At 46.5% G+C, this 27,929-nt stretch overlaps 1 long non-coding RNA gene across 1 annotated transcript; it reads right to left on the bottom strand.

The window, feature by feature from the left end:
• LOC125940231 (uncharacterized) lies at nt 1-27,929 on the bottom strand. Its single transcript, XR_007463455.1, has 3 exons — nt 27,896-27,929; nt 2,071-2,150; nt 1-77 (listed from the first exon to the last, which is right to left on the bottom strand). It is a non-coding gene; the product is annotated as an uncharacterized LOC125940231 (long non-coding RNA).

Genomic DNA, 27,929 nt, shown 5'->3' with positions numbered 1-27,929 from the left:
TGGTTGGTCGAGGAACGTTAAAACAGCACACTTCTCTTCGTCATCATAGTACACGAAGCTATACTGTCGTACCTTCCCTGTTACAAACCAAGTTGGTGGTTAGTTTATGTACGGTGTTTTGGGTCGCTCCAGTCTAACAAATGAACTTCATTGAATTCACTTATGAAACAGACCATCTCCTTAAATAGAGAAGAGACATTTGCAGATCGGCGACTGTTCTCTGTCGGATATCAAGTGGCACTAATTACACCTAGTAGGAGATCGAAATAATTGAGAGATTGTGGTTCTAGTCATACACGTTTGTTTTCTTTCCGATCAAGGTAGGTTTCTACTGAGACTTCGCAGCTGCAACTAAAAATAAATATGCATTTGAAGACGAAATATTGTGAAACCGTCTGTGCACTATGGTATATTATGTTAGGTGAAAATCCTATTTTAAATGAATATGGTAAACAATAGACTTTATTGTGAAATTCGCAGAAGATTTTCATGTTGCAACTGAAAGAGAAAAACGCGATAGCAATTTAGATTTTCGCAGGATTCTCCTCACACGTCAATAACTAACGCTTACTGTGAAACGCGTTTGTGAACGTCCCATGTTGCCGACGCTCTCTTCACAGCTGCGCGAGCTCCACAGCGCGAGACGTTCCATTATCAGGTCTTCTCTATGCGACTACGTTTCACCGCCATTTCTTCTTGCGAACGGACTTTTACTCTTCATAAAAAGTGCAACCGATTACAATTAGTACGTCCTTCAAAAGTGCTATTTATTATGGTTACCAATTACTGCCCCGTGAATGTAATTGAACAATTAGTAAAATGGAATCAGTTACCTTAACCTTACTTTCCTGCCTGCCTTTTTTTTAACATTGCACAATTACATTATATGGAACGAGCTGGCCTGGCACCTGTAATGCGTCCTCTGCAGCCCTTCACATGTTCTTTACCTTCAGTAACAATTGTTCTTAAAACTCAAAAACACCTGTGTACCGCGCATTAGGTGCGGTACACGGGTGTACCACACCCAATACCGCCTCAGCCTTAAGCAACGATATGCGCAGCTGTCAACCGCTGGCACGTCCCCTTTTGGCGCCAAAGGCAGGGGCCAATAACGCGGCAATTCTATCACTCGGCTGCCCGCTTACGAGCAAATTGCATCACGCAATTTCCAAAGGAAGGCAGACGCTTGCTTGCCGCGAACTTCAGCACAAAACGTGTTAACCTAAATGTATTTGTGCATACTGGTGCACGACGTCTTTTCTACTGTTTAATTCTGTTAGTTGCGTTTTATGCTGCTTCCCAAGTGAGCTGTTAAGATTGTGTAGTTTGCAGTTTGATCAGTTTAGGCAGATATCTTCTCGCAGTGAATATAAAAGCAAGCCAATCTGTACCAAAGTATAATAGATAAATATTTAAAATTTTTGTGGCACTGCTCTAAGGAGCCCGTTCCTGCGTTGAGCGTCAGCGTGCCTCGGCGCAACAGAGCGAGCGAGCACAGCGAAAGAAGAAAGAGCGAACGCGTAGCTCAGCGGGGGCTGAAAAAAGGGGAGAGTGAGGAGAGCGCGAGGAGAGAAGCGGAGGAGGTGGGTAGCGCGAAAGGGTGAGGAGGAAACCCGAGTGTCGCAGGAGACATGTACAACGGCGGCGACCAGACATGCGGCGAGCGCGTCCACCAGTGTCATATATGGAAACAAAGCGCTGGCGTGGGCTTCGGACCCACTGCGCATGTGCTAATTCACCTCCGCCGCCGCCACTAAAGAACGCGATCCGCGTGAGCCACGCCTTCTCGTGTTCACGCATTCTTTATGAACAATTGGTGACGCAACCGGTAGAAATACTACGTCTGCCGCTTCTGCTAAACGAGCTGCGTGAGCAGAGGCTCTGCGCCGCCACCAAGAGGGCGCCGTAGTTCAGAATGAAATTCTTTGCCACAATATATCGCGAATTCAAAACACCTTAGTGCTGCGCTCAAAATCCGAATTGTGCAGTACCTGAATCGTCTGTGAATACTTGCCACGTTCTGACAACCAAACGTACTCTTTAGAGAGCGGTTGCGGTGTCGCTTCTTACCATTTCTCGTCGCGGTCATCACAGGTGCGTCCTCGGTATGAGGTCCTCGTGAAAGTTCTAGATTTACAAGGTAGACGGTGCTGCAATATAGTTCGCAAATTATTCTGGGATTCAGGTTGCGAAATTTTACATAATTAAAAAAATGCAAATATTGTTTTGCTTTGACGTATATAAGGCAACATTCTGACTTGTCCATATTGTAAGTGAAAGTGCCGAATGCATCTTCACTCTTTGTTTAAAATAAGACACAATTAGGTCGTGGAGGGATAACCACACACAATTGAAATGAATCACACAGACTCCGCTGACCTGAATCAGTGACGCTGCTAATCAACTGTGCTCATGCACTGATCCGCACTGATCCGCAATGTCTGCATGTTGGTGTTTTCTTGAACAAAAGCATGTGCCACTCAGTAACTCCTGTAGCTTCGTGCCTCTACAAGCGGGCAAATTCGTATGCCAAGACACTGTACGGGTTACCGATGTCGTGAGAACATTTTAAGCATAGGGCTCGGTCAAATACATGCCATGAACAAGCATTCCAATGCTGTACATTGTACAAGTAAACATAAATAAGACTCAGTGGAGGCTTTTATGGTTGAATACCTTTTAAACTCCATATCACAATATGTTTACTCCATCATCATGGAGTAAAAAAAGCATAAAACCACGATTTTACCTCCTTTACCAAATGAGGGAGTAAAAAACGGAATGACCTGATATCACCCCATTTACAAATTGGTGTTCATTAGTGTGCAAACCTCATGCCGTGAAATGGAGAGAAAATGTATTTTCTCCGTGTACTGTAAACACAAGTTATAGCCGGTATAGGTGCGAGATACGACGCAAACCTTTTTAAACTCCTCGGGTCCAAATTGTATTTCATCAGCTGGAACGTATTCAATATAAAAACATGAATTCATTCTCAACACTCACAGATGTACTAAAATTGGTCGTAAACAGCAGTTTTCTCCCCCACGAGAAATCTCATATGTAAATGGAGTGAAATAGAGGCTAGTGCGGCAGTCGCATAATCTAGGCGTGCACAGTCGGGTCCGTTACTGCTCCGCAATCGTTTCTTCTTTCGTGCATTTCAACTCATGGATACTACTTTGGATATTCAGCGGCCGTTTCTTCAAGCCTTTGGCGTCACTATGGCAGCAACGACATTTCGCTGTCTTCTTTAGCACGCCACACATGACGAAGATTCCAATCGCCTCGTCGATGACGGCGTGAAGAAGTGATTTTATGCCTAACATTCATCGACACCTCCTCTAGGCCGGGCAGCAGCAATGTCAATCATGCCCGCCCGACAAGCCTCGTCCGGCGGAGCCAACCTAGCATCTGTCACCTCAAGTGAAACGTGGTGAAATAATTTTTCGTGCGCGAAGACTATAGCTAGTGACACCGGTATTCGGCGTTGTGGCGTTTACTTGTACTCTTATGGACGCCTTGGTCCGAGCGTGCAAGAATAATATTGTTCGAGAATGGCGCGCGATGCTGCGTGAACCAGGTGAGCCTGAACGTTTCGGCCGTCGCGTTACATGTTGCACGGAGCGGAGCAGGTGCCTTTAATGTGGTGCTACCGCTTTCTTTAGCAACTCGATTCAAATTGAGATTGCCATGAGATATCTACAAAGAGGGCTAATTTTATGACGAAAAAATAGCGTGTCTCTGCTTGGGTGTGGGTGCGGGAGGAAGGAGTGCGTACGCATGTTGCTTGAGTGTATGAGCGCGTGCGTTTTTACTACGTGTGTGTACGTCGGTGCTTTTTCGTGGAAGCTTACGCTAGAAAGCTTTCATGTGCGTGTCCGTGTGCATATAGTTTCGTTGCAACAGCGCTTGCATGCACTTGCTTATGGGGTTTTGACATCGGTCAGCGTGCAGGAAGGCACAAACCCGCTACTAATTCCAAGGACACGCGAAGCACGGGGATTACAAGCAAGTTGCGGAGGCGAGAACAATCATCACCTCTTGTCACTCAGACACGCGCTTGCAGGTTTTGTGGACACTGACCCCACCGGAATGCGGCGTGTCGATTGGCGCTAGCGTACCTGCATGTTCTCCCTTTCCCTACGAGGAGGAGCCCGTGCAGGAATCCTAAACGTGGTATGGTCAATGGGTGCGATGCACAACTTGAACGTCGGTCAGGCTGTTAAGTTTTTTGTACGCGTCGTTTGAGCGTGTTCACTTGCTGACTTTTGTCGTCAATGATTTAGTAAGACACCAGCTCCATCAAATTTTGAAATACGGGATGATCTACGGACTTCTCACAATGCCACAAATGGAGTAAACGCCATTTGCAATAGTTTGTAGGTCTGCTGCCATGCTAGGCTGTTTTTCTTAGGAAATACTCTCGTAAATAGATTACATTTCTTGTTTTAAATGTGCGCCCCCCTCCCATGTTAAGGAGAGCTATACTTTATGTGGTTCACTCATGTAAATAAACTGTTAGAGTTGGCTACGCATAGTTCTGTCATTCAATGCAGTCCGCGCCTCCTTTTATCAGAACATCTGCATTGTGTTGTTTTCGTGTGCGCTTGTTTATTCAAAGTGCGATATGTTGCACTCTTGGCGTTGCTGATGTATGGTATATATTTTATATTATTGCTAATATATATGTATCATTTCAAATAGCATGCTCTTATTACGCATAATTTTCCTCGAATGTTGTGTTATCCTGTGTGCTTTGTCTCCGGGTGACGTTGTAATGCCTACAGATAATAAAATACACTTTATACAGCTATCCGAACAACCATCAGCCTTATTTTCTTCATTGAATCATAACGTGCGTTGAAATGCTAACAAGAAATACATAGGCGAGAATGTACCCCTGTCAAGGATTCCACTCGCTAATGGTTTAATGGTATTAAGAAAAAATCGTCGTGCAAACTTGAATCTTGTCAATGTCACATACCCTCGCGAACGTGAAGGCAAAAATGCGGGGGTTTCATTTGTGCTGAATTCGCGTTTCGATTTATGTTATTGAACAGAGTTGACTAGCAGAGAAAGGGTGGTTAACTAGATGGGGAGAGAAGTGCTCTTACTATAATTGAATTCTATATTAATCTACGGTGAAGTATTACAAATAAATTCAAAATCTAACTAAAAAGTGGCAAATAAATTAAGTTACGGTAAAGGTTGTTACCGCACAGAACATTGAACCTGCAGTATATCTTCGGTCATTAATACGTGTCATAAAGTCACGTCACGAAAGCTGCGGCTTCAATTCAGTACAGGAAAAAAAGTATAAATAATGCAGCACGATCTCGAGAAACTCTCTTCAGAAATGAATTATTATTCACTCCATTTGTAACACCTGAGGAACTCCTTCCACAAATGAAGTAATATTTGCTCCATAGTCAAATTCAAATTCTTTATTTTCCGAAACAAATTTGGTGGTAGACAGGGCTAAAAGCTGCGGTCTGCAGCTTGACAGATGCCCGGACACCATATTCAAAGCAAGGCTTGACTTCGACGTGCATGTGCAACCGTTAAACAAAAACATACGAAACAAAAAATAACAGTTCATCAGAATAAGAATACACAATGCTATATATATTGCTATAAATGAAGAAAAATGCTTTACATACAGAAGAAAGAAATATATAAAAATGTCGAATATAATGAAAAATAAAGGGTAAAATAACAAACTGTTACGATGGGGTGCGTGTATTTATCAGATAAATTGATGAAAAGGGGCCACGCCGACACCGAGCCGCTACCAAGACAAGAGCACTTCGTTCTCCTCTTCCTCCGTCCTTGCCGGAGCTTTAGCGTAACACTCCTCCCTTCACAGACGAAGCCCGCTGGGCGAGTAACTGTTACGTCCACTCGGAGTCATGTGGATGACGGCGTTTCAGGCGAGCGACATGAACAAGCTGCGCCTTCTTAGACCGGTAGCCATTGGACACGAGGCGAGCAATCGAGTAGGTTACATCACTTAGGCGATCGGTGATGACGAAAGGCCCGGTGTAACGAGCCAGAAACTTCTGGCACAGGCCGTGCTTGCGAAGTGGTGTCCAAATCCATACAATGTCCCCTTTGTCGTATGACACATTCTTATGTATTGAATCGTAGCGGATCTTGGAGTGGTCCTGGGACGCCAACGTACGGAGTTGAGCTATGCGATGTGCTTCCTCAGCGCGGCAGAGAGTCTGGGCAATAGAAGAGTCCACATGAGGAGTGAAAGGTAGAATGGTGTCACGGAAGCTGCGGGGTGATCTAACATCAAAAGATAGAAAGGAATGTATCCTGTAGTTTCATGCTTTGTGGTGTTGTAGGCGTATGTGATAAAAGCAAAATGTCATCCCAATTTTTGTGCCGCGAATCCACGTACATCGAAAGCATGTTGGTCAAAGTTCTGTTGGTGCGCTCGACGAGACCATTTGTCTGTGGGTGATATGGGGTCGCGTGGCGAAACTGACAAGCACAGAGACGCAACAGCTCTTCGACTACGTCGGCCACAAACTGGCGACTGCGGCCGCTCACAATAACACGAGGGGGTCCATGACAGAGTATAACGGAGGACAGGAGGAAGCTCGAAACATCAAGAGCCGTGGCCGTTGGCATCGCTGCGGTTTCAGCATAACGCGTCAGATGGTCGACGCAGATTATGATCCAACGGTTTTCGTTTGTTGAACGCGGGAATGGGCCGAGAAGATCCACTCCAACCATTTCGAAAGGAGATGATGGTGGCGCTACAGGGTGAAGGAGTCCGACCGCAGCAGTATTCGGGCGCTTGAATTGCTTGAATGGCCACAGACTTCTCTATATTCCGTCGCATACTGGTCTAGTAGGATCGGCCCTGAATGCGGTGGTGTCTTCTGGTGAAACCGAGGTGCCCAGCGGTCGAGTAGTCGTGCATAGCACGGAGCACGTGGGTTCTTGAATTTTTAGAGACCACTAAGAGGAGGCGGGCACAATCAGCCGCATAATTCTTGCTGTAGAGCAGGCCATCTTGGATGACAAAGCCATTGTTTCCTGTTGGCTGAGCAGCTGAGGCGAAGAGGGCATCCAGGCTGCGGTCGTCACGCTGCTCTTCCCGGAAGCTGGCCAGGTCGGGAAAAAGAATGTCGTCGATGGCGGCCAGAAACTCAGCGAAATTATCGGCGTCACATTAGCTTGTTGGTAGAGGGAGCCTCGAACGACAATCGGCGTCCGCATGATGTCGGCCACTCTTGTAACGGACTGCAAAGTCAAATTCCTGTAGACGTAGCGCCCATCGAGCAAGGCGGCCAGACAGGTCGCGAAGACCAACCAACCAACAAAGTGAAGGGTGGTCAGTAACGATGGTGAAGCGGCGCCCGTAGAGATATGGCCGGAACTTCTGGAATGCAAAGACGACGGCGAGACACTCTTGCTCAGTGACGGTGCAATTTTGTTAGGCCTTGCTCAACGAATGGCTGGCGTAGGCAATGGCATGCTCGGCGTCACCAAGGCGCTGCACGAGGATGGCGCCGAGGCCGATTCCACTCGCGTCGGTGTGCAATTCTGTTGAGGCAGAGGGGTCAAAATGACGAAGTATGGGTCCGAAAGAGATCAGGAACTTCAGTTGACGAAACGAGGAATCGCAATCTGCTGTCCAGATGAAAGGGTTATCCTTGGGCAGCAATGAAGTCAGGGGGTAGGCAGTATCGGCAAAGTTGGGCACAAAACGTCGAAAGTACGAGCAGCGACCCAAAAGCTCCTCAGCTCGCCTTGTGACTGCGGTTGTTTAAAGCCGCTAACTGCAGCGACCTTCTGTGGGTCTGGTCGCACCCCATGCTTGTCCACTAGATGTCCAAGTACTAGCGCCTCTCGTTGGCCAAAGTGACATTTGTTTGAGTTGAGGGTAAGGGCAGCTTGTTCAAGGCACGTCAGAACAACGTCCAGTCGATGGTTGTGCGCTGCAAAAGTGCGGCCAAAAATGACGACATAACACAAACAAATCTCCCATTTCATGCCGCGCAGTACCGTGCCCATAAACCTTTCGAATGTTGCAGGCGCGTTGCACAAACCAAAAGGCATGACGTTGAATTCAAACAAGCCGTCGGAGGTCACAAAAGCGGTTTTCTCTTTGTCAGCTGAATGCATGGGCATCTGCCAATAGCCCGATCCGAGGTCCAGAGATGAAACGTACGATGCGGAATGAAGGCAGTCGATAACGTCATCGATCCAGGGAAGTGGATACAAATGCTTTTTTCGTCACAGAATTGAGACGCCGATTGAGTCGACGCAAAACCTCCAGGATCCGTTTTCTTTTTCACGAGGATGACCGGCGAAAGAGCTAGAGAAATCTTGAATGACGCCCTTGGCTAGCATGTCGTCGACCTGTTCAGCGATTATCTTGCGCTCTGACGCGGACATGCTATAAGGCTTCTGCCTTAGGGGATGCGCGTACCCCGTGTCCATCCTGTGGCACGCCCGCGTAGTTGGAACGCGAACTTTGTTAGTGTTCTGCGCGAAATCAAATAATGACACATGTTTGCTAAGGACGCTGACAAGGGCTTGACTCTTCTCTGAAGACAGTGACTTGTTGATCATATTGAGAAAAGGGAACGAGTCTTTAGGGACACCGGGGCCAGCCCCGTGCTCTCGGGATTCATATGACGTGTCATCAGTTGAAGCGCCTATGCTGAGACTGGTATCCACTTCAAAAGAGGCAAGTTGCATACCGCTGGGTAGCACAACAGACTGGGAGGCTAAATTTGACAGCCACAATGTAGTCGTTCCGCAGGCCACAGAGAGGACGCATCGAGGTACGAGCACACTTTTCTTCACCACCATCGAAGACACAGGCTCAACAATTGCATCAAATGTATCGGCGTCGACACCGCAAGCAGCAACCCGAACTCTGGATAAGGAACGTGCCGGTAAGACTGCATCTTCAATGACTGCGAGAGTGCATGAACAGGTAGCAGGTTGCTAGGCAAGAGGAGAGAGGAAAAGCTCGCCCGTACCGCAGTAAACAGTGGCACCGCACTGTAGTAAGAAATCGAGAGGTATTGGGATCGATACCCAGCACCTCTACCAAAACTGTTAAGATGGGGTGCGTTTATTTAACAGATGATTTGATGAAAAGGGGCCGCGCCGACACCGAGCCGCTACCAAGACAAGCGCACTTCGTTCTCCTCTTCCTCCGTCCTTGCCGTAGCTTTAGCGTAAAAATATGTATATATATATATATATATATATATATATATGTATACATACATATATGAATTCACATATGCGTACACACATAAACATATAATATATCATTAAAAGAGATTACATTCGAAAACACGACAACGTGAAATATAAGCAGACACAGGAGGATTTAGCTTCTGTTAAAAAAGAAAAAAAGAATTATTAACGTATTTAGCTTCACGACAGTAGCGGAATGTATGATTTAAAGAAAGAGCTGACGTAGTAGTGCTAGTGTGGGCTTCACTATATGTTTGTGTTTATTGAGTATTAACGGAAGATTATATTTCAAAGACTGCAGTTTGTAAAAAGTACGGAAACGTGGTATTAGCCAAAAGTCAGGACAACGTGTGCGAACATTGGTATATTGCTGAAGCAGTGCTATTGTGTAATAAAGCTTTTAAAAGTGGGTGAAGACACATAGAATGAACGCAGAACACGAAATTCATACATATGTTGTATTTTCATAATGTTGTATAACTTAAAATATTTTTCTGTGGAAGCTAAATAATCAATATTTGCGATATTGCGAACAACTTTCTTTTGTAATAAACAAATCCTCGTAATATTCCTTTGTGTAATGGTCAACCATACGAGACTACAGTAATTAATATGGGAAGCGAACAGTGCAGACAAAATTTGTTTTTTTTTTTTGCTTCCACTGGAAGAATTGCACGGCAACGCGATAGAGCTCCTGTGGTCATTGAAAGTTCTTGCATAAGTTGTCAACATACGAATCCCATACGAGATTTGAGCTAAATGTTACTCCACAAATTTCATTTTCATTGACGATTTCTATCCTGTGCCCGTCGCAGTATATATCCTGTTCTAAATTATTTACTTTATTTTTTATACGGAAGAAAAGTACCTTGCTTTTAGCTGGGTAAATATTGAGGCAATTAGAATGTGCACCAAAATACGAGCTTCTCAAGGACGTGATTACATCTTGACGCTAGATCGGCTTCATCAGCTCCGGAGAGTAGGATAGTGCTATCATCGGCATATATGATAAATTTTGACCTTGCCTCAATACCGACAATATCGTTTATAATAAGTTAAACAAAAGAGGACCTAAAATACTGCCTTGGAGCACACAACATATTATATGGAGGGGAGATGAATGGTAATTGCCAATGTACACACACTCAGTGCTGTTGGCTAAGTACGAATGGAATAGTTCGGGCTGCTTACTACGAACCCCGTAGTCCGAGAGTTTTAGTATAAGTATGGTATAGTTAAGTGAATCGAATGCCCTACTGTAATCTACGAAGGGCCGAGAGTTATATGTTTATTTTCAATGTTTTTTAGCACAGTTTCTTTAGGAGTTAATAAAGCTGTTTCAGTAGAGCGTCCTTTTCTAAAACCAAACTGCGCGTCGGAAAGATTTATTTTGTCAAAGAAGTTAGTCAGTCGAGAAAACAATATCATTTCTAAGCCTTTAGAAAAAAACTGGTACCACAGGTATTGGCCTATAATTTCTTGTCTCATTTTTATTGCCCCCTTTGTGATTGACTGTTACCTTGGATCGTTTCAGTGCTTCAGGACTTTGACCTGATTGGATAGCGAGGTTGAATATTTGAGAGAGCGCAGGCGCAATGCATTCGATAACATATTTTATAGGCTTTATTTGTAGGTTATCTATATCTAAAGCCTTGCTGTTCTTTAGACCTAGAAATGTTCGACAAACTTCAGCTTCACTTATGTGATGCAGAGCAAAGCTCTCAGCAGGGCAGTTGCTTGACGGTCTGATAACCTGTAGTTTAATATCTGGAAGAGCGTGTTCTAGAAACGCTTGGTTAAAATGATCAGCAAGCGCCTGACCAAGTATTTCACGGTTATTGTGCGCCAACTTTTAGGGTGTTTCCGTTTTACAATCGCGACCGAGAACCCTATGTAGCACTTTCCATGCGGCCTCAGGTTGATGTTTCTTTATATCAGAAAACGACCGCTGATAATATCCTAACTTTGCCGACCTAAGCTGGGCGTTCAGTTTATTTCTGAAAGTTTTAAATCTTAAAAGTCAGACGGTGCTCTTGTACGTAAAAAGGTGTGAAATAACCGATTTTTCTTATTAATAGCTTTCCTGTGGGCAGCAGTGGCCCAAGGTTTTCTTATTCTTTTTGATGGTTTGAAAGTTGTAAAAGGAAAATGTATAGCGTATATTCTCTGAAAAATTTCAATGAACTTGGAATATGCATTATTCACGTTTTTTATAGCGAATATAAAAGACCAATCCTGAACACTGATGTCACGTTTAATAAGAGTAAAGCATCGTCTGATACATGCTGCACTGTAATTGCGTCCCTTCGATTATTTTATGAACTTTGAGGGGAAGAAAATGATGAAGATTCGGCCGTTGTCACTTATGTCAGAGGCTATGGTTCCTGTATCAGTGACTCTACTTTCCGCGTTGGTAATAAACAAATCAAGTGTCGACGAAGTTAGTACAGTGAAGCGTGTCGGCATAGTGATTATATTCACAAAGCCTGTGGAAGAAATCGTGTTGTTGAAATCTTGAACGCAGGTGCTGATGATGATGTATGGGGTTTTTTCGCACGATATGGCCAAAGAGCGCCATGCAGATGGTGATGGGTTTCCAATCAATTATTTATGAAAGAAAGAAATGTACTGTGGATGGTGGATGTTAAATGGCTGTAAATATGCCTAAAATCACTCGCTGTAACTTGCGTAAAATATATAACTATTAAATGAAGACAATGACCGGAGATGTGAGCAATGACCACGGATGGTTTATTCTGAAGTGATAATGTCATAAAATGTGCACGTGAAAGTAGCACCGGTGCCTCAACAGGGCCCTTCAGCGCAATGGCTGAGAGGCACGTGCTCAACAATAATGCTGTCGCAGCAGCAGCCTCTGAAGAGAGGATGATGTGCTACCAATGTAGGGGGATGATGACTTGCAATGTACCTGCATCTTCAAGAAACTTTAAAACTAACCTGTGATCAAAAAACGGTTCCATGCCCAGAAACATTAATGGGTGTAGAGGAATGCGTTGTTTGTATGCTAAGTGGAAGTAGTTCTTTCTTTGTGGCTCTAATTCCTTGCACTCTACTAAACACTACTCTACACTGTACTCTACAAACCTAACAATTAACAAAACGACCATGAGAGCATCAAGACGTAGGCGACTAGATAGATAGATAGATAGATAGATAGATAGATAGATAGATAGATAGATAGATACTGTCAAAGTGGCATATGTTCGCCAAGAAATGCTCCGCATTTAAAGACGGAGCTGGGCAGACCATGTAATGCGTAGGATGGATAACCGGTGCAGCATTATAGTTACAGAATGGATACCAAGAGAAGGACGGCAGAAAACTAGGTAGGGTGATGAAGTTAGAAAATTTGGAGGCGCAAGTGGGTATCAGCTAGCGCAAGACAGGTGTAATTTGATATATCAGGGAGAGGCCTTCATACTGCAGTGGACATAAATATAGGCTGATGATGATGATGATGAATGTAGCCAATTACCGAATAGCCGAAGTCACATTATTCTAATGTGTGTAATGGTAATTCTGAGAATTTATTCTGCTTTATACGATATACACTGTCTCCGGTATTGGAGTCCCCAGTTAGCATGACGGCGTAAGGACGACTGTCTGGCGATGCAGGGCGTACGATAGAAAGGCGAAAACAGAACGACGTCGATGGAACGGCAATAACGGTACGACGATGATGACATGAGACAATGGGATGACGACGAATGTGTGGCGACAATGGCGTTACCACGACGGTATGACGACGACCAGATGACAAAGCTGGAATGACAATGACGGTAAAAGCATGACGGAATGAAGAGAGTACCACAGTACCACAAATGATGCATGAGAGGCACTGTCTGAGGTCAACGCAATCACGACGATGGCATGACAACAGTAGCATAGTTACGATTAAATAACGACAGCATGATTACGATAGAATTGCGCAAACGAAATTACGTCAACGGTGGTAGTGTAATGGCGATGGCATGATGACAGTAGGATTACATTTCTGAAATGATGAGGCTGGTGAAGCCACAGTGTGACAACGACAGCATGAGGATAACAATATTGATACGGAACAGCTGCCACAGTGTGGCTGCACTGAAGAGGAGGAAGACGATTGGTTCCCGCTCGATATAGTGCCGCCATCTTGGCCCCCATTGGCTTCCGTGTAAATAAATTGTAAATAGCCTTGGGCATCAGGTACACGCAACATTATTTGGTGGAGGTGGATGTTCCCCGTGCCCGCCATGGAGCTTCGCAGCAGTCGCAGCGCCGACATTGTTTATAACTTCGGCTCCTGCTGGCGGCACTTCAGCTACGCAAGCCTCTACAGCTGCAGCCACTAACCTATGTCACTATCGTCGCCCCCCCCCCCCTCGGGATTCTGGTGTTTTCACCGGAGTCGGCAGTCCTGATGTTGACGACTGGCTCCACTTGTACAAATGTGTCAGCACCAGTCACAGGTGGGATCCGACCATAATGCTTGCCAACGTTCTTTTTTACCTCGACGGCACTCCACTGGCATGGTTCCAGACTCACGAAGCGGAGATGTCGAGCTAGGATCTCATCAAAGAGCAGCTCGGCAATTTATTGGCCATCCGTTCGGTCGCCAGCTTAATACCAAGCAGCCCCTTGGCACACGTGTACAGACGTCGACCGAGTTCTACGTGTCGTACATTCTCGACGTCTTGGCCATTTGTACCAAGGCCGACCCGAAAATGTCGGAGGACGATAAGGTTAATCACGTCCTTAAAGGCATTGCTGACGACGCCTTCAATTGACGGGTGTTTACCAACATCACCAGCATCAATACGATCCTCAAGGAGTGCCGCCGACTCGAGCATGCTAAAAGCGCCGGGCATTCCAACACATCACGCGACTTCCCAACACAGCTGCTACCTCATATTGTGATGACCTCTTCCACTAGCCTTCGCGATGTGACAACTTAACCCGCATCATTCGTCGAGAGGTCGAAGCAGGACAACTGGCGACCCCATCATTCCCGTCATCTGATCAGTCTCAAGGCGACGATCTCCTTGATACAGGCCGTCGTCCGTCAAGAGTTGTCAAACGTCGACCCGCACTCCGGTCGTCCCGTGCGCTCGGAACCTCTTTCTCCACGCACGTTCCCACCTCTCTCCTCTTACTCCTCTTATGGACAGCGCAACCCGTTCGAATGGAGCACCGTGGAAGACAAGCCGATCTGTTTTAATGCGGACGCATTAGGCATATCGCTCCCCACTGCCGCAGCCGCTGGACTTCTCCAACGCGCTATTCTTCTGACTACCACCCTCGTCCCTCTAGTTCCTCCTTTTCATTCTCTCCCATGCCCGACCCATCATCTGGCACTGCGACACCTCTGACACGACCCCGCTAAGCCCGCTCACCTTCTTCCTCCCGCCGTCAATCTCATTCGCCCCCGTCACGCCGTGCTCCTACTCCGACCTATTCGCAGCACCCCCGACCGGTAAACTAGCCAGTGCAGCGTTTGGAGTTGGAGCAGCATTTATGACATTGGCACGAAATCTTCGCTTGACCTTAGCCACGAACCAGAATCTCTTGGACGTTCTCGTTGACAATGTTTCTGTGCGCGCGTTGATAGACATCGGGGTGCATGTGGCCATTATGAGTGCTGCTTTCGCCGTTAGCTTAAGAAAATTCTCACGCCTGCCCCGAACCGAGCTCTTATGGAGGGACTGTCTCTATTGTTGGCATGTGCTCTGCCTGAAGAGCACGCACCGTCGTGCTCTTCACCGTCATCGAGCATTGCCCTCACGAACTCATTCTTGGTCTGGATTTTCTCGCCAGTCATTGTGCCCTCATTAACTCTTTGGTGGGCTCACTTCGCTTTGACTTGCCTCCTTTTGCCGACCATTTGTATCCGCATCAAAGCCGTTTACGCAGCATGGATTATATTCGCCTTCCGCTAAATCTCTCACACACATCGACTTGTTTTCCACACCAGCTCTACCTGACGGCAATTACATGGTCGCACCAATTCCGGCCGTTATGCTTACACATGGTGTTACCGTTCCGCACACTCTGCTGACAATTACTGGCAACCGCACCTGCCTTCCGCTTGTCAATTGCGTGCTCACCGCTCAAGTCCTCCCACAAGAAATCTCACTGGCTGAAATTAGCGCTCTGCAGGATAATCAGGCCGAGCCCTTCATAGTCGAAGATTGTTGCAGCTCAGCCAATACGTGATCCCACGGAGGTGACGTTGACATCGCATTGAGAAGATGGTTTCCCCTGCCCTTACACCTGCTCAAGCTGAAGCTATCCACCGCGTCCGCTATCGCGCCATTTTTAACTTTGACAATTGATCCTTAGGTCAAACTTCCGTCGTGACCCATCGCATAAATACTGGCGATGCGAACCCCTATTCACCGATGTCCTATATCGTGTTTCTGCGTCGGAACGAGCAGTTATCCAACAGGAAGTAAAAAGGATGCTTGAAAAGGACATTATCGAGCCTTCCTGCAGTCCCTGGGCTTCTCCTGTCGTACTTGTCACAGAGAAGAATGGAACGTGGCGGTCTTGTATAGATTATCACCACCTGAACAAGATCACAAAAAACTACGTTTGCCCTTTGCTAAGTATTGATGACGCTCTAGATAGCCTGTACGGAGCCACCTATTTTTCTTCTATCGACTTACCGTCGATTGCCGTCGACGGCATGGACCGAGAGAAGACCGCATTTGTAACCCCTGATGGTCTTTATAACTTCAAAGTGGTGCCTTTCGGTCTCCTTAACGCGCCGGTCACTTTCGAACGAATAATGGACTCCTTTGCTTCATGGGTTCACGTGGTCCAACTGTTCGTGCTATATGGACGACGTCAGCATTTTCTCGCCCACATTCGACACGCATCTGCATCGTCTTTCAACGATTGTTGACGTATTGCGCCGGGCCGGTCTCCAGCTGAACTTTTTAAAATGCCGCTTCGCTCGCCGCCAAATCACCGTCCTTGGACACCTCGTGGGTGCCAGAGGCATGCGACCTCATCTGGACAAAATCGGTGCCGTTACGAACTTTGCCGTTCCGAAGTCTACAAAGGCCGTTCGCAGTTTTGAAAGGCTGTGCTCCTATTTCTGGTGCTTTGTAAAGGATTTAGCGACCATTGCACGTCCTCTTACCGACCGCTCGAATAAAGAAGTCCCGTTTTCATGGGTCGTGATCATGCCGAATATTTTGTCATATCTCTACTCTACTTACCACGACTCCAATCGTCGCCCACTTTGACCCGCCTGCCTCAACAGAAGTTTGAACTGATGGCAGTGGTCACGGCATAGGAGCAGTGTTAGTACAACTCCAGCGTGGACATGATCGCGTTATAGCTTATGCCAGCCGACCCCCGCAGGGGCGTCTGCGTCAGCAGGCGTTTGGTGTGTTACGACACCACGGACCCGAGCACATGGGGGTTGGACCCTCCCGCGTCTAATCGTGCGCGGCTTAGCCGTGTCCGAGGAAAAAGGGATCCTGAAGGTTGAGCCGAAGCCGGGAGTTTGGACCTTTATGGCCCCCCGGCGGAAGCAACACACCTCTTTGGACTCGGCTTCACGTAGACGGCACCCCCGGACTGACCCACTCGCGGGAAATCGGTAGTTGCCTTTTCCTGTCTCTCTCTCTCTCCAACCTTCGTCTTTCTGCCTCTCTTTGCATCTCTCCTGTCTTCTTTTCACTTCCTGTTACTTCCAATTTTCCAGGCAGCAAGGGTTAACCTGGTGTAATTTATCCAACCTTGGGTATTAGGTTATAGTGGCTATGTACAGCTGGCGTCTGCGTCTCCTTCGGGTCTCGTAGCGTCCCCTTGTTGGGCTCGGTGGTGGGTGGCTGGCATAGCTGCCGAAATCAGTGTTACCTTTATGGCTTTTTCGTCATTTCCCCGACTCCTTGATCGCCCTCATAAACGAGGGCGCACCAAAGAAGTTTTCACGTTTTTTGGCCACCAAGTAGATAACTTTCCACGATTTCACGTGATACACTCTGAGAAAACTGAAAAGTCAGCAAGAATCATCTCACCTTTCCTGGTTGCGAAATCACTGATTGAAACTTTTGGCCCAGGTTACAAAGTCTCCAAGTTCGCAAGCGGGGATCTACTTCTTGAACTCCGCGATAAAATGCAATATGAAAAGCTACCTAAACTTGCGTCTTTCGGGGCCATTCCTGTGAGTGTCACCCCCCACCGTTCTATGAACACCATTCGTGGTGTCATCTCCGATGATGATCTAATGGAGCTTACTGAGACTGAACTTTCGGAGGGAAGGAGTGACCAGAATGTCATCAATGTGAAAAGAATTAAGATGAGGCGTGATGGTAAAGAGATTCAAACAAAGCATCTAATCCTAACATTTGGCTCAAGTGTGCTTTCCGAGATTATCGAGACAGGCTATGTAAAGATCCGAGTCAGGCCCTATATCCCGAATCCCCTCCGCTGCTTCAAATACCAGAGGTTTGGCCACAGTTCTCAGAACTGCCGAGGCCGAATAACCTATGCCAAATGTGCTGATGAACATCCGTCTGAATCTTGTGAGAACGCGCCACACTGTGTAAACTGTGATGGGGAGCACGCCGCGTACTCGCGGTCCTGTCCATCTTGGAAGAAGGAGAAGGAGATCGTAACGATCAAAGTCAAAGAGAACATATCATTCAGAGAAGCACGAAGGCGGGTTTCCTACCTGCCGAAGAATAGCTTTGCCGAAGTGGCGCGTCAGGGGGCAGCGCCACAACGGCCTCTGGCGGCTGCCCAGCCCGCGCACAGTGAGCCGGCGGGGACGCCGTCCGCCCCCTCGGCGGCTGCAGCTAGCGCTGCGCCGCCATCCCAGAAAAAGGGGCCATCGACCTCCGGGCTGGTGGCCTCAAGGGTCTCGTCTCTTGAGACGAGGCCTCCACGTCCAACACAGCGCTTGCAAGAGCGCGTGTCCAGCGCCCTGCAAGAGGCGATGGACACAACAACCAGCCAGACGGCGCCATCAGCGCCTAGTGAGCGGCGAGATTCTCGCGATCGCTCCAGAAAAGAAACATCCCGCATCACAGGGCCCGTACAAAGGCTCTGTGAACTGATTTGCATTCCCTGAACACACAGCACAAACTCCTCTTTCATTATGAACACGCAAACATTACAATGGAACGTTAGGGGTCTCCTTTGTAACCTTGATGATGTCAAAGAGCTCCTTCTTAAATACAGTCCGAGGGTGCTGTGTGTCCAGGAGACGCATCTCAAAGCAGACAACACAAACTTTTTAAGGCACTATGCCAGTTTTCGGAAGGACCGCGACGACGCTACCGCCTCGTCGGGCGGTGTCGCTATAATAGTAGATAAAGGTGTTGCCTGTCGGCAATTGAACCTCCGAACTTCCCTTGAGGCAGTTGCTGTCCGAGCAATACTGTTCGGTAAGCTAGTCACAATTAGTTCTATTTACGTCCCTCCTTGCTATCAACTTTCCAAGACACAGTTTCAAAGCTTCATTGATGAACTTCCTCGGCCATACACTAGTTGTCGGTAATGTGAACGCTCATAGCCCCTTATGGGGCGACTCTCGTTTAGATGCGCGAGGACGCCTTATAGAAAATTTTCTGTTTTCTTCAGGTGCATCTATACTTAACAAGAAAGAGCCAACTTATTACAGCGTTACACATAACACACACTCAGCCATTGATTTAAGTATAGTATCGAGTACTCTAATTCCGTATCTGGAGTGGTCTGTTCTCAGGAACCCCTTTGGGAGCGACCATTTCCCAGTTATGCTAAACTTAACAAAACAAGATACATGCTTGCCACATTTTCCTCGATGGAACATGGACTCGGCCAACTGGGAAATGTTCCGAGAGCTTACGTATTTAGGCAGAGATGAAATTGCTGTTTTTAATGTAGAAGACGCTGTTGCATACCTAACAGGTTTCATTATTAGCGCTGCAGCTAAATGTATTAAGCAAGCTAGCGGATTACCTAATAAGCGTCGCATCCCATGGTGGAACGACGAATGTCGAAAAGCGCGCAAAAATCAAAACAAAGCTGCTGAAAAACCTCATTAATTTCAAACAGATCAAATCACAAGGTAGGAGAACACGTAGACGTGCAAAGAGGGAAAGTTGGGATAGGTACATCACCAGTATAAATTCGTACACCGATGAAAGAAAAGTCTGGAATCGGGTAAATAAACTAACAGGTCGGGAGTCGCATCCCCTACCCTTAGTAAGTACACAAGGTGATAGCCTGGAAGATCAGGCGGATTGTCTAGGCGAACATTTTGAGTATGTGTCAAGTGCATGGCACTATACCGAAACATTCCTGAGAATCAAAGAACGCGAAGAGCGGCGACCCCTAAATCGCAAAGGCTCATCGAGTGAGGCCTACAATTCCCCATTTACTTTAGCTGAGCTTAAAGCATCTCTCGCTTGTTGCAACAACTCAGCGCCAGGTGGGGATCGTATCATGTACGAAATGATTAGGTACTTACACCCCGAAACACTGAAAACACTCTTGTCTCTTTTTAATGCCATGTGGGCGGCTGGCTGTATTCCGTCTTCATGGAAAGAAGCCATAGTCATCCCCATACTTAAACAAGGCAAAGACCCGTCCTTGGCCAGCAGCTACAGGCCAATAGCTCTAACAAGCTGCCTGTGCAAGCTGTATGAAAAAATTATAAACCAGCGCCTAATATGCTTCCTAGAAAATAAAAAAATTCTGGACACCTTCCAGTGTGGTTTTCGAGAAGGTATGTCTACAACAGACCACCTTGTCCGCATTGAGGCATATATTAGAGATGCTTTCATAAATAAGCAGTTCTGTCTGTCTGTATTTCTAGACCTAGAGAAAGCTTACGACACCACATGGCGCTTTGGAATTTTCCGAGATCTTTCGGCGATGGGTGTTCGTGGCAATATGCTTACCACAATCGAAAGTTACCTCACTAACCGCACATTTCGCGTAAGGGTGGACAGAGCTTTGTCTAGGCCATTCACACAAGAAACTGGTGTGCCGCAGGGCGGTGTGCTTAGCTGCACACTATTTATTGTAAAAATGAATTCCCTGCGTACAGTCATCCCACGCACAATGTTTTATTCGGTTTATGTCGACGATGTGCAGATAGCCTTTAAGTCATGTAATATTGCCATCTGCGAACGACAGGTACAGCTGGGAATGAACAGATTGTCCAAATGGGCGGAGGAGAATGGTTTTAAAGTTAACGCTCAGAAAAGCACTTGCATACTCTTTACAAACAAGAGAGGCGTAACGCCTGTCCCAAGTATACAAATCAAAGGAGATGCGCTCTCTGTGAGCAGCGAGCATAAGTTTCTAGGAATCATTTTAGATTCCAAGCTTACATTTATTCCTCATATTAAGTATCTGAGGGCAAAATGCCTGAAGACAATGAACGTTCTAAAACTTCTGTCCCGCACAACATGGGGCAGTGATCGAAAGTGTTTGCTTAACTTGTATAGCAGTCTTGTCCTCTGACAGCTTGATTACGGGTCTATAATTTATAATTCTGCAACGCCTAGTGCATTAAAAATACTAGACCCCGTTCACCATCTGGGTATCCGCATCGCGACCGGTGCTTTCCGAACAAGTCCGATCCAAAAGCCTCTATGTAGAGTCTAACCAGTGGTCACTCCATCTGCAGCGTTCATATAGCAGTTTCACATATTTTCTGAAAGTACAAGCAAACAATGAACATTCTTCTTATTCAACCATAAATGACGTTACCGCTGCCACACTCTTCCATAATCGACCTGCAGTGAGAAAGCCATTCGCCTTGCGTGTGAGGCACCTCAGTGAGGAAATGGGTGTTTCGCTGCTTGATCATCGTCTTATGGCTCCAGTGAAACTGTTACCGCCGTGGCAGTGGCAACTCATAGATTGCGATACATCGTTTGTAGAGGTAACTAAACACGCGCCAGAGGCACACATTAAAATGCATTTCTTAGAGCTTCAATACAAGTACTCGTGTACAGAGCTTTACACTGACGCTTCCAAGTCACATGCCGGGGTGTCTTATGCAGCCGTTGGCCCATCCTTCTCGGAATCCGGTGTACTCCACCCGGAAACGAGTATTTTTACAGCTGAGGCCCATGCACTGTTGTCGGCTGTGAAGCATATAAGGAAATCAAAACTTCAAAAGGAAATTATATTTACGGACTCCCTAAGCGTCGTAAAAGCATTGATGTCACTAGGTAAACACAAAAATCCTGTACTTACTGAGCTCTATTCCGTCCTCTGTCAAGCGTATTTATGTAACCAGCATGCCATTATATGATGGGTGCCTGGCCATAGAAACATTGAGGGTAATGTGCTAGCTGACCGAATGGCTACGTAAATAACATCACACGCTATTAACCCTACAGCTACTGTCCCTGTAACAGATCTGAAACCTTTCTTGCGAAAGAAACTGCGAAGCCACTGGCAACGCTTGTGGGATGCTGAAACAAGTAATAAGCTTCACTTGATTAAACCACAGTTAGGTTTCTGGTCCCCCTTAACGAAAGCACGGCGAACTGACGTCTTATTCAGTCGGCTGAGAATAGGACACACGTACGGAACCCACAGTTTTTTGTTGACAGGTGATGAACCACCAACCTGTGGTAGATGTGGTGAGAGGCTGACCGTCCTCCATGTCCTCCTGGAGTGTCGGGAAGCCGAAGTAGAGAGAAGGAAACATTTCCCTGTAGCATACCACTATAATATCCCTCTTCATCCTATGATCTTTATTGGTGAAGAACCGGTGTTTAACACCAAAGCAGTCCTCGGTTTTTTAAACGAAGTGGTCCTGCATGTTATAAGCCCAACAAATTCGTAGCGCATCCTCTCTTCAGAGATGCCACTGTGATAGTTTTGTATAAGCACATGCCTCCAGCCCCTTGTCTTTCAAGGGCTCTGTTTAGGCAGTAGTGTTGTTTGACAATTTTTATATCTGACATATCTTGTATATCATGTCATTGTTTAGCAATGCATCTTTTACCTTCATAGTACACGTCACTAGTCATTGCCATTATCGTATTCCATGTAGATTTTACGCACTTTACAGCGATTATTTTAGGCCCCTTTACAGCCACGTCACATCTACTTCTCTCAATTCATCACTTCACTGCGAACTAATACTGTCATGGCGCTCTTTTGCCATACCTGGCCCTTGCGCCACTAAAGCCCAACAATCATCATGCCAGCCGATTTCTATCACCTGCGGAGTATTAAAGCGAAGCTTTCCAAGTCTCACTGATTTGTCCGTGAGCGCTGAAAACAGGCTGCAGGAAAGCCAACTTACACAATGAAACTATATGCGCATCAGAGAACACAATATAACAATCTGGGCATCTGCGCACACAATCGTACAACACTACAGTTTACATCCGCAGTTGTAGCGATAAGAACAATGCGAGCTGCAACGCCATGCTGCCCAGACGGACTGTATATATCTTCATTGCATTACGCGCATCACGCAATGCATTCCCGGCCGTCACCATAGGTAGGCCGTTGATTCAGCGCACGGCAGAAGAGGCTGCCATGCGCGAACGTAAGCGCGAGCGTAATTGTGCCCGTAAGGCCGATCCCGTGTACCGGCAACGGCATGTAGTCCGTGAAAGTGTGTGTGTGCGTGTTATAAATGGCTAAATGGTCTAAAGTAAAGGCTATGCAACTTAACTAAATGTGTCTTCATCCAACTTCAACGTTCAACAAAATACAATCCTAAGCAATCAATCAAATTCTATACGCATTGCATCGGGTCGATCGGCATTTCTTGGGATCGTTGCGTGGTCGTTGGCTTTGGACTTCGACTTTGATTCAGTGTGCATGGTTGAAAGCTTTGCGTTCAACCATCTTTCTTTGAAAAGGGGGCTTTGATTTTCAATCACCACGCACGTGTGCCTTGCTCTTGTGTGGGCAGTTGCCAAGTTTCGTCTATACTTGTAAGGACGCCCATTCTGTGTCATCACTGATCACCACGCTCTCTGCTGGCTATCCTTGCTCAAGGACCACACGGGACGACTCCCTCGCTGGGCTTTACGCCTGCAATAATATAACTTCTCCGTCGTATATAAGGCAGGGCGCTTGCACGAAGATGCAGAGTGTGTGTCCCGCTACCCTGTGGAAGAACCGGCAGATGCGGCCTCCATCACTTCCATTATCTCTGTGTCACAGTTGCTTTAAATCGGCAACGAGCAACGCCCCGATCCTTCATTACGAGCCCTCAACGACCGGCTAGTGTCAACGCCAGGTGACGCCTCCCTCCGGATGTTTCTATCTCTGCGGATAGAAAGACGGCGGGAAAACAGCCAATTAGGTTTTGATTTATCCTACATGCTTAATGGACAAATGATACAACAGAAGGTCCCTGGGCTGATGTACGCAGACGACATTGTGCTACTAGTGGACAATACAAAAGATTTCCAGATACTTGCGAATATCTGTGGGAACGCAGCGACAAATCTAGGCCTTAAGTTTAGCACAGAGAAATCAGGAATTATGCTTAACAGCAAGTAATACCCATAGTGAAGCAATATAAGTACCTCGGCGTACACATAAACGAAGGAAAGAATTACTCAAGCAACCACCAAGATAATCTGAAAATAAAGGGAAAGCGGAATGGGGCAGAAATAATGAAACACAGAGCACTGTGGTGCCACAATAAATATGAGGTGGTGCGTGGAATGGTGCCAGCGCTAACGTTCGCAAATGTTATTCTAAGCCTAAAATCGGATATCTTGTCGGGCTTGGAAGTTAACCAAAGATCAGTAGGCCGGTTGGCTTTGGGAGCCCACGATAAACCCACAGAGGCACTGCAGGGTGACATGGGTTGCTCCTCTTTTGAAGTCAGAGAAGCACAGAGCAAAATTAGTTTTCAAGAAAGGCTCACGAATATGGATGACAATAAATGGGCGGCTAAAGTGCACAAGTATCCGTACATGGAAAGAGTGGACACAGAATGGAGGAAGAGGTCAAGTTAGTTGGCAAACAAGTACAGGATAATCGAAACTGTAAATAGACAACCAGGAGTCATCAGAAAAAAAGTGAGAGAAATAGAGACAGTGAATTGGTTGCATAGAATGGAAACAAAAAGGACCATGAAGATTTGCACAAATGAGAAGTAAGAAATTTGAAGGGAAAATCTGTACGATAACACAAAGGGCAGTGCCTTGCTATTTGAGGCTCGAGCCGGTTGCCCAAGGACCAAAACGTACTGGAACAAATATTCGGAACTAGATGAGGCTAGTGTATGCTGCAGTAAAGATCCGGAGACCACTCAGCACATCCTAATGGAATGTGAAGGGATTCACCCAGCGAGAACCGTAGGTAACGTACAACTTCCAGAAGCGCTTGGCTTTAAAGTTGAAGGAAACATCAACCAATCAGCCATAGAGATAAGCAAGAGATGATTAGAGTATTGGTGGAAAAAAGGCAGGGAAGAGATTGATACGACCGGATCTCTTAAACTCATAGGTAGCGATACGAGGTAGATTTTCAAAAAAAAAAAAAAAGATTAATGAGAAATATACTAAAATGAGAGATCAAGAACATGTATAGTATACCTGATTAAAGCAAGCAGGCTAGGTGACCATTTGTCACCGCCCCGTTTCAAAGGGGACGCCATTAAATCATCATCACCATCGAAGCGCGAAGGAGAGCACCGCTGCTGTACACTGATCATACATAACTCGTTTCGACGGTGGAAATATGTTGTGACGGTTAGTTGATTCAATGCCAACGCATTACCCTCGACATACCTGGTGAGATATTTTATGCCGCAGTTTTTTTTTTCGTTCGAAATACACGTGGAGTACTTCAGTGAGCATTTTTTTGGCCAAATCACTCCGGCAGAATCCCTCAAGGTGGCAGAAAGTTCATAAACTGGGATACTAGAAAGTTATCTGATGCATGACGTGTCGATAGTGCTTCATATGTTTTACGATTCGCTTATTTTTAAAACATTTTTGAAACACGTACTCGTACGAAATATTCAAAGAGGGAGAAAGCAAAGAGAGGAAAGGCAGGGATGTCAACCAGACGAACGTCCGGTTTGCTACCCTGCACTGGGGGTAAGGAAAAGGGGGAATAAAAAGAGGAAGAGAGTGAGCAATGTGTGTGCAAGGAAGCACCATAACACCAAAGTCAAGTCCCATAACTGGTGATGTGCGTTGAAGACATCTGACATGAACCAAGGGCCAGTGGTCGTTGCGTGCATAAGAGGCTGCGGCTGAGCCATGGGGCTTACTCGAGACTTGCAAGCACCGGATTAAGAGCATCCAGTATTTGCATTGCACTTCGCGCTGACGCAGTACGCAGCTTGCTTAAGAGTATACTAAGGGCATTTATGAGGGACCGAAGCATCACAACCACTTGCCGGTCTTCTTCGGGCAATTTATCGGGAGTAGGCACTGTGGACTCTACCGCTGTCAACTGTATGCTTTGATGTGACTTTGGTTCCGGCTGCGGCGTCGGCTGTGGCATGGGTTGTGGCTCCGGCTGTGGCCTCGGCTGCGGCTTGAACTGTGGAGTCAGCTGTGGCCTTGGCTGTGGCTTCGGCTGTGGCTTCTGCTGCGGCGGCGGCTGTAGCTTTGGTAGCCCGGGCCAGGCTTCAGTATTGGTGTTCTCCGGCACGACCTTGTCAGAGTTCGACACAACTCTGCCAGGCCTAGGGGGCAGAGGAGGAGGAGTTGTCGGATGAGCCGCGCTCTTCATAGAGGAATCGGCGTTCTGTGAAGTCCGACGGCGTCAGGAGCGTCGCCTTCTAATGGCCGCAACAGCTTCCCGACTAGACGAACGGTCTCTTGCCATCTGCTTCAAGACCGCCATTTCTTTCCTCATTTCGGGTTAGTCCTTTGAGGTAGCATCATGGAACCCAATGCAGTTGGGGCATTTGAGAACCGTGGCTACACAAGAGTCTGCAGCTTGGGGCTGTGCGAAGCGCGAGCAAACTCTCGTGTTCTCGCACACAGGGATCAGGTGTCCCAGCCTCAGGCAGTTGTGACATTGGAGTGATCTTTGGATAAATGGACGCACGGTGTGTCTAAAGTGGCCCACCTTGACGTGTGAGGGAAGAGATTCGCCCTTTAAAACTACCTTGACACAGCGGGATGTGCCCAGTCAAGACACATGAGTGATGGCAAATCCATCAATTGCTGGCCTAAATAGGCAAGTCGGCGCTGGAGATGGAGACTTCCACGTCGTTGATGACACGAGCAGTGCTGTCACTGTCCACAGTAATGTACGAGGGGACCTTAATACCTCCAAGTTCCATAAATTTGCTCAAAGTTATCCGCGCCGTCTCATGAACGATCAATAGCCAAGACATTTTTTCGTGCGTTGACTCTGACATCCGTGACTTGATTTTGCGTCGCCGCTTCGAGACACACCGAGATATACTGTCTGTTGAGTCGCCTCAGGTTGTCGGTAGCGAGTTCTGGTATAAATAGAATTGTACTGACTGGGATATTCTGAGTTGGTCTTACAGTCGCCGTGCTTGAAGACAGGTAAGCCCTGGTGTTTCTTCGTTTCCCCTTGGGGCGCCTCAGAAGCTGAAAGTCGTCATCGGAGAACTCTTCACTGCTGACCGAGTAGACACTGGTATCGTCGCGGTCGGTGTCGGTCTGGAGGTCGGTCCACTTCTTAGACGCAGCCGCCGAGGATTTCACCATCCCCAGCATAGGCGCATGGTCGTCAACTTGCATCGGTGCACTAATCCATGACGGCTACCCGGAGATGTACACAGAAATCAGGCGAAAACAGCAAAGCTAGAGAAGTAGCGTTCTGGCTCGCAGAAACTCAATCTGATATGGTCTCTGCACGCACACTATTCATCACTTCGTTCCTTCTTCCAGCTAACCTAACTTTTTTAAAAGAATTTTCATCTCCAGAACTGACCGTCACTGATCAAGTTGTAGCTGTGCCGTTTTTCTATATTGAGGCCATGACAGTAACTAGTACGTATTTAGTAAATAGTATGTGTTCCATTAATGAAGTTATGTGTTGCAGGTGGATATTATTGAAAGTAACGACGTTGAAATAATTGCTACTTTGTGAGACTCAGACGCGATAATTAAATCTCATTTGTTCATAGTTTCAGTGCATCGGAAAGCATCTTAATCAGCAGAATACATTATACTTGCCTGATGTGTCCACCTCACTTTCCGTCGACTGCGGAACAGCCGTAGAGCGCCTACCGATGATGCTGCAACTCGGTACCAGCAATATGTCATCCCTCCTGTTAGATGCGCAGCCTAGTGCTTCTTTTGTTATCATTACCTCCAATGATCTCCGCCATTAGGGTTTAAGCATTAGACAACGTGGCACTTGCCTTAGCATGTCACCCGACACTCTCCGCAGCTGTAGCATGAATTTTAATCCACATACTAAACAAGTTGTACACCAAGGTTAAGAACAGTGAGATTATCACTGGGAGACCGCAAATAAGCTCATGGACAGCGCTACAAAAGACAATACAATTTTTCTTAATTGAATTTCACTAGTGGTAACGAACCTTATTCTGGAGCATTATATATTATTGAAATTCATTCGTAGTTTTCTTTTTCACCTATAATTCGACATTCATAAAAGGTGGGGTCCGGATTAGTATAGGAATTTCCTCCTGACAAGCAGTTTAGGTATACTTACAGCACAGCGCTGGGAATGTCATTGAAAAAACACTCACCTTTTAATATTACCGAGAAAGTAGCTCTGCGTAA

This window comes from Dermacentor silvarum, chromosome 9 (assembly GCF_013339745.2).
Source record: "Dermacentor silvarum isolate Dsil-2018 chromosome 9, BIME_Dsil_1.4, whole genome shotgun sequence".
Classification (NCBI taxonomy): Eukaryota; Metazoa; Arthropoda; class Arachnida; order Ixodida; family Ixodidae; genus Dermacentor; species Dermacentor silvarum.
Note: the sequence above shows the minus strand (reverse complement) of the source record. Positions and strands in the feature narration are given on the sequence as shown.